Raw genomic sequence first — 8,110 nt, 5'->3', positions numbered from 1 at the left:
GTTTTATAGGTATGTGAGAGACTGGAGGCTATGGGAGCGTACACTAGAGAAAATCTCAAAGCAGCACAGGAACAATAATGATAGCATAACAAAGGGATGTGGATGCATGTCTTTCAGCCAGGCATCAGTGTCCCTGTCATAAACAGATAGTTAAGGGTTAATGTCCCTTTTACCTGTAAAGGGTTAAGAAGCTCAGTAAACCTGGCTGACACCTGACCAGAGGACCAATAAGGGGACAAGATACTTTCAAATCTTGGTGGAGGGAAGTCTTTTGTTTGTGCTCTTTGTTTGGGGGTTGTTCGCTCTTGGGACTAAGAGTGACCAGACATCAATCCAGGCTCTCCAAATCTTTCTGAGCCAGTCTCTCATGTTTCAAACTTGTAAGTAATAGCCAGGCAAGGCGTGTTAGTCTTATTTTTGTTTTCTCAACTTGTAAATGTTCCTTTTTGCTGAGAGGATTTTACCTCCGTTTGCTGTAACTTTGAACTTAAGGCTAGAGGAGGTTCCTCTGGGCTGTATGAATCTAATTACCCTGTAAAGTATTTTCCATCCTGATTTTACAGAGATAGCTTTTAATTAAAGAAAGAAAGATAAAAATTTTCTTTTTAAGAACCTGATTGATTTTTTCCTTGTGTTAAGATCCAAGGGGATTGGATGTGGACTCACCAGGAATTGGTGGGGGAAGGGAGGGGGGGGATGGTTAAAATTCTCCTTGTGTTAAGATCCAAGGGGTTGGATCGGTGTTCACCAGGAACTTGGTTAAAAAGCTTCTCAAGGCTGCCCAGGGAGGGGAAGGTTTTGGGGGGACAGAAAGTGATCCAGACACTGAAATTTCTGGATGGTGGCAGTGTTACCAGATCTAAGCTAGTAATTAACTTAGAAGTGTCCATGCAGGTCCCCACATCTGTACCCTAAAGTTCAGAGTGGGGGAGGAACCTTGATAGTCCCATTATTTCTTCCAAGTTTGGAATCAAAGTTAGTAGCCAAGTGGCAAGGCCCTTATGAGGCAGCAAGGAAAGTGGGGACTGGACTACTTGATCAAACAACCAAGGAAGAAAAACAAACCACAAATTTACCACAAACTTACTGAAGCCCTGGAAAAAACCAGGTAAAACCTTTTCATCACACCGTATCCTGAGGAACTGGTACTAGGACTCCAAGTTAATGACTTCCTAACAGAAGGCCCAGTACCCCTCAGAAAGAACCTAAACCATAAGCAAAGGGAATGGGCACTTTAACAGGTGACCACTTTCCCACAAGTATTCTCAACTCTCTGTAGGAAGGTGTTCCTGGCTCAGTATCATACTAACACAAAACCCCATAAGGTAACATAGGAAAGGCTCCGACCAATCCCCAACAAGTTGAGGGAGGCCATTGAAAAAGAGATCAAGACCATGTTAGAACTTAAGGTGATAGAAGAATTCCAGATGGCTCACTACGTTTGTGTGTAGATTTCAGAAAAGTGAACTCAGGTTTCTAAATGTGATGCCTACCCCATACCACAAGCCATGCCATGAACTCCCAGACCAACTGGGAGAATCCCAATACATCACCACTCTGGATTTGACAAAAGGGTGTTGGTCGATCCCCTTAACACTGTATTCCGAGGAGAAGACAGCTTTTTATATGCCATTCAGCATATTTCATTTTAAGACCATGCACTTTGGGATACATGGGGTAGCAGCCACTTTTCAACATTTGATTAACCAATTATTCCAATAGCACAATCAATATGCACTTGCATACTTGGACAGCATAGTTATCTATAACAAGGATTGAGATTCTCATCTAACTGCTGTTCTCCAGTCACAGAGAAGCTGGGTTAATGGCAAAGCCCACTAAATGTGCAGTTGGAAAGGAAGACGCCTGTTACCTAGGACACTGAGTTAATGGAGGACAAGTCCGCCCCTTAGTGGATAAAATTCATGCTTTACAGGCATACAAGATCCCTGTCACCAAAAGGCAAATGTGTGCCTTTCTAGGCTTAGCTGACTATTACCACTAGTTCATACCTCATTTTGCCACCATATAGTGCCCCTGCTAACTGACCTAACTAGGGACACCACCCCTAGGTGGGTGCTGTGAACACCCACCTGCAAAAGTGCCTTTCAAAAACCCCAAGGCCATACTCTGCAGACACATAGTGCTATATAGCTCAAACTTCAAAAAGGAATTCATACTACAAATAAACATATTGGAGGTAGTACTAGGGGACAGTCCTTTCTCAAGAGATAGATGGAGAAGAACTCCTGACAGTATATAGCTGGAAATTGTTCTCCACAAGAAAGTATACTCAGCAATAGGAAAAAAAAGTACTTGGCTGGCAAATGGGCAATAAAGAACCTGCAGTACTACCTCCTAGGAAATGAGTTCACACTAGTTACTGATCATGCTCCCATACACTGACTACATGTGATAAATAAAGAGACAAATCCAAGGATCATGAGATGGTACCTGTTGCTATAGTCATATGCCTTTCAGATGCAGCACCGGACAGGAAGTTTGCATTGCAGCACTGATTTTCTGTTCAGGGAAGTAGCCTACACCAGCCAAGGCCAGGCTTTGGCCTTGTAGGGGAGGATATGTAATGGGAGTCTTCAAACCCCATACTGAGCCTAGACAATGGCAAGGAGAGTCTCTGCTATTTAAGAGTCAGCAGCTTGATCACACCCCCATGCAGCTGCCAGAGCTGTCAATCATGGATGCAGGCACCCACAGCTGCAACCAACAGAGAAAACAAGACCTGCTATAAAGGGGAGAATACGGAAAAGGAAATGGAGGCAGAAAGACCTGGGATTTTTTTTTTTTTTTTTTTTTTTTGCCATTTTCCAAATATTTATTGAAGCAGTGAAATTGCTCATACTGTGCTGGAAAAAGCAGTTTTATTGAATTCAGAAACTTAAACAGTATTGCAGCACAAGATATTGCTATCTGTAAACTAGACTCCATTGTAAACTCTAAACCTTCAGGGGAGAGTCAGTTTGCAAGATCTAATACCTATTCTCTAGCATAATAATCTTGCGCTTTTGGAAAAACTGCAGAAAGGCACTTAAGCTGTTTCTTCCTTTAAGACAGGGACTTTTTAAATTTTGCTGGTAAGAATCTTTTCACTGCACAAGTGAGAAATGTGCAGTTTCTCTAGGGTTTTCACTCCAGATCATCATGATGCTGGGAAGTTTCATTGATAACCTGTCCATCTCTGGTTTCAACAGTCTTAATTAAGAGTGTCCTCTTTGAGTGGGTGTCAAACATAGGGTGAGACTCAATGTTGGTTTCCCTCAGATTCAGGGAAGCAAAAGTTGGAATAGGCATGGTAATTCTGCTCTCCTCTCCCTCCAACAGTTTTCTATATGTAGCAATCTCAATATCAAGAGCCATCTTGACATTCAGCAGTTCTTGGTACTCATGAAGATGGCGAGCCATTTCAAAAAAAAAAAAAAAAGACAGAGCCTATAGAGCACAAAGAAAGACCTGGGATAGCAAAGGGGTGCTAGCCCTACACCAGGCTGCCTCCAAGAAAACAGCCAAGAGATTGCAAGCCCTAAAATTGAAGGACAGATCGACTTAATTGGAGAGGAGGGTACAGGAATTGAGCTGACTGAGAATAAACTCGGGAGGATCAGCCAGGAGAAGCAGAGATGTCTCGAAAGATCACACAGAGATACTGGCAAACCCCCTCAGAATATCATCTTTTGCAGAGGTAGCTGCCCACTCCTCCCCAAGTGCAGTTGCAGGGAGGCCAACCCACCCCCACTCAATGCTATGGAGACAGGTGTGCCCTTCTCCCCAAAATGGTATTTAACAGTGAGCTAAAGCAATAATCTGGCACCTTTATTCACGTTGACATTAGCACAGAAGTTGGAGTAACTGCTCTCCTCACACTCCCCCTATAGAGTTAATGGGACAGAAGGCACTTGGCTTCCTGAGCAATACATTGGCTTGATAACATCATGGTACTGGTGCATTTGAAGTGCAAGCACTAGGATGTGTCAGCAAACCTGCAAAGGAACGAGAGAATTGCAAACCCTGCTTGAACATGACTTTCTCACTGTGGTTTCTAAGTAATAGAACTTTATATTTGAAAATAATATTTTTAAGTTGCTGGTATTCCTTTAAAATTATACAATATCCATAGTCATCAGCCTTTGATAGTGTAATTTTAGTGTTATCAACACTACCAATAGGCAAGTTGTGTACTTATGAGTCTGAAGCCAGCTTCATTACCACTCAATATAAAAAACAAATGTAACCTTATATTCATATTTATCATTTGTCTGTACTACCCTCTAGTGGAAGTCTGAACAACCTATCCAGAATGGCCTCATTTCCCTCAAAATAATTCTACTACAGAATCATAAATGACTAAATGTTCAGCTATGCTTTTGTTTGGAAAATATACTATAGGTGTCCAGCTTTTTAGGTAAGGGCTCGGACACTACACTTATGGAATATTTCTGTGAATTCAGCACTCCTGGTGTCCTATACAAAGAACATGGCAAAATTTGTCAAATTAATCCTTAATAATAATAGTTTTCACTTTTGTTTTCTTTAATCTGAGGATCTCAAAATACACTCTAAAAACAGTCTCATAACTACTCACTGAGGTATGTATGTATGTATTATACCTATTTTACAGATGGGTACTGTGACACTTCCCAGGGTACAATCTGGACAGATGGACAGCTGTGTCCTTTAAGTTCTCCAACCTGGTGTACCTTTTACGCTGCTTTACTGTGAGAGCAGCACTCTCACGTACAGCCTTTAGGAATAATTTACATGCAAGCTATAATGTCTGAGCTAACCACTCCTGAATTACATACAGGGTGACACCAGCAAACTCACAGTCCCAGACCTTCCCCCAGAAATCAGCATCACGTACTGCCCAGCTCTCTCCTTCTGGACAATACAAGCTCATAGAAAGTCAGTCATTTCATTAATAGAAAAAGATATGCACAAACCCTGTTACCTCAAATGGAGGTTCCAAAATACTTCAGTCCAAACACACTGGTTTAGATAAAACAATGTGACGTCTGATTAAAATATAATTATGCAAACCATTGTTGCTATAACCGCTATATAATGCAGCAAATCTTTTACAAAATATAACTTATGGCCAGAAACGGTTAAACAGCTTGCAGACTAATTAACTCATAGCTGACCTTTAAAGAGTGGGGAGATAATGGTTTGTGGTTTTGTGCATTTCCATATGTATGGGTAGTGGTCAACAACCGTAATCAACAGTCCCTGCCTAGGCTGTATTCTGATAATTCAGAGATCAAAAGAACATCCTAGCATTTAAATGAATTGTAATCACGGGATATCTCTGTATGCATCTTTCTTTGAAATGTATAGCGAATGGTGGAGGAACAGGTGATTGTCTTATGTTAATTTGTATAGCTAAGTACTGGTGATAGACTGCCTAATGCATAAATTGCCTTATGTTAATCTGTGTGAATAATTAACGACGATGCTTAGGAAATGAGGGCCTATTGTTCCCTGAGGGACTCCAACTTCTAAAAGAAGATGTGAAATTGTACAAAAGATTCTTGGGTCCTGATCCAGATTATCTCAGATCTGCTTAAGCTTCATCGGGAAAAGCTTGAGACGCAAGATGAGATCCCAGTTCTGATTGGACCGCCCTGAAATATAAACATTGGACTATAACCTATGAACTATTCTGAAAGAACTCTGCAACTACAAAGCGCACCCTCTCTGCTATGAATCTGAACCCCAAGAATTGAACACGTCTGTACGTATATTGATCTTTTAGCCATACTCTTTTCTTTTTTAATAAATGTTAGTTTAGTTAAGAATTGGCTGTATGCATGTATTTGGGTAAAAACTGGAACATTCAATAACCTGGGAGGTAATGTGTTCGATCCTTTGGGATTGATAGAACTTTTTCTTTTATATGATGAAATAAGATTTTCAGAAATCTTCATCATATCTAACTTGGGTACCTGGATGGAGGCCTGAGGTTGGGTTACTTTAAGGAAACTGTGTTTCTGGGCAACCAGTGAGGTAATAAATAAGCTATTTTATGCTGTCTTGGTAAAGCTAAGTATTGAAAATATCCACCAGGTTTGGAGATTATCTGCCCCATTCTTTGCAGTTCACCCTAATTGAGTGACCTCCGCTGGCCCCCACTGGGACCCTGGTCACACAATAAAACAAGTTTATTAACTGCAGAAGGAAAGATTTTAAGTGATTATAAGTAATAAAAACAGAAAAGCCAGAATTGGTTACAAAGAAAATGAAAAATAAGACAAACTAATACCTAACTTAGCTAGCTAAAATGAATTCAGAGCAAAGGTCTTTCTCACCCATATTCTTTCTGCAGTCTCTACTGGCTGGAAAGCCTCACAGCTAGGACCTCTCCTCCAGTTCAATGATGCTTCCTTTGTCTTTCAAACATTGTAGCTCCCATGAGTAGAGATGAGGGGAGAGAGGTGATTTGGGGGCCTCTTTTTTCATTTTTATATTTTTTCCTTCTCTTTGAGGATTATCTCCAACTTGGGTTTATGTGATAGGAGGACTGAGGAACCAGGAACCCCCAACAGTTTAATTGCTAATATGTAAAGTTCTCGCTCAGACCCTTCTTTCTGCCAAAGAATGGCCACTTAACAGGTGATAATCCATGACAGTTCATTTGATTATGCCAACACCTGGTTGTGCCTTTTGTCTCTGAAGAACTGGTTTGTGCCTGTTTTTCTAAACTTGGACTATGTCTCAGTAAAGTCATACAGTAGAATCTTATAACTTTACTTACAATGTTGCCATGCACATTTTACCAGGACAGTAATGTTTACCAGATTAAGTTTTCAAATGATCACTCACAAGGCATACTTTTCACAAAATGTATCAGTCATGTAAAGAGGGTGAACATGGGATACAGTCTGTCACAAGTACCTTTAGGGAGTCAGTTAAAGTAATTTATCCCAAGGCCATAAGTTGAGTCAGTCAATAATAAAATCCAGGAATCCTAACTACTACCCTATTGTTCTTGCCACATTCCCTACCACACAATATATTAAGATAACATAGGGACTAAATTATTTTAGTCTTGCACAGTTGTACAGTACCTTATTTAACTGTTATGTAGGCATAGGCTCTCACTCCACTGGAACTAAGTACTCCAGTGACCTTTTATATAGTCACATTATTTACTGTACCAACTTTAAAACTTAGTGAGTCCCAGCAGTATTTATAAATCAGCACTCTTGAAAGAAGAAATTATAAATTTATGTTTTGGCAAGTATTAATATCTACATCTAAAAGGCTTGCTTGATTAAAAGGAGCAACTGTAGCTACACAGCCTAGCTTAATCCCAATATGACTATATCTACCTTACCATGCAAATATCCTAGTGTAGAGGTGGGCAAACTACGGCTCACGGGACCGTCCTGCCTGGCCCTTGAGCTCCCAGCTGGGGAGGCTAGCCCCCGGCCCCTTCCCCACTATCCCCCCTCTCCTGCAGTTACACCGCTGCGCGGGCAGCTCTCTGGGTGGCGGGGTTGCGCGCTCCTGCTGAGCAGCATGGCTGGCTCCGGCCAAGCAGCATGGCTACCAGACATGCTGCTCTGTGCAGCATGGTAAGGGGGATGGGGGGTTGGATAAGGGAAGCGGGGTCTCAGGGGGCAGTCAGGGGACAGGGGTGGTTGGATGGGGTGGAGGTTCCGGGGGGCAGTCAGGGGACGGGGGGTTGGATAAGCGTGGGAGTCCCAGGGGGGCCTGTCAGGGGGTGGGGGTGTGGATCGGGGTCAGAGGATGGGGAACAGAGGGGGTTGGATAGGCATGGGAGTCCCGGGGGCCTGTCAGGGGGTGTGGGTGTCGATAGGGGTTGGGGCAGTCAGGGGACAGGGAGCAGGGGGGTTGGATAGGGGGTGAGGTCCCAGGGGAAGTTAGAGGCAGGGGTCGGTTAGGGGACAAGGAGCAGGGGGTTTGGATGGCTCAGGAGTTCTGAGGGGGCAGTCAGTGGGAGGGGTCAGATAGGGGGCAGGGGCCAGGCTGTGTGGGGAGGCACAGTCTTCCCTACATGGCCCTCCATACGGTTTTGCAACCCCAATGTGGCCCTCGGGCCAAAAAGTTCGCCACCCCTGGCCTAATGTGC

The sequence above is a fragment of the Mauremys reevesii genome, linkage group 7 (genome assembly GCF_016161935.1).
Source record: "Mauremys reevesii isolate NIE-2019 linkage group 7, ASM1616193v1, whole genome shotgun sequence".
Taxonomy (NCBI): domain Eukaryota; kingdom Metazoa; phylum Chordata; order Testudines; family Geoemydidae; genus Mauremys; species Mauremys reevesii.
This window is presented reverse-complemented; position numbering follows the sequence as displayed.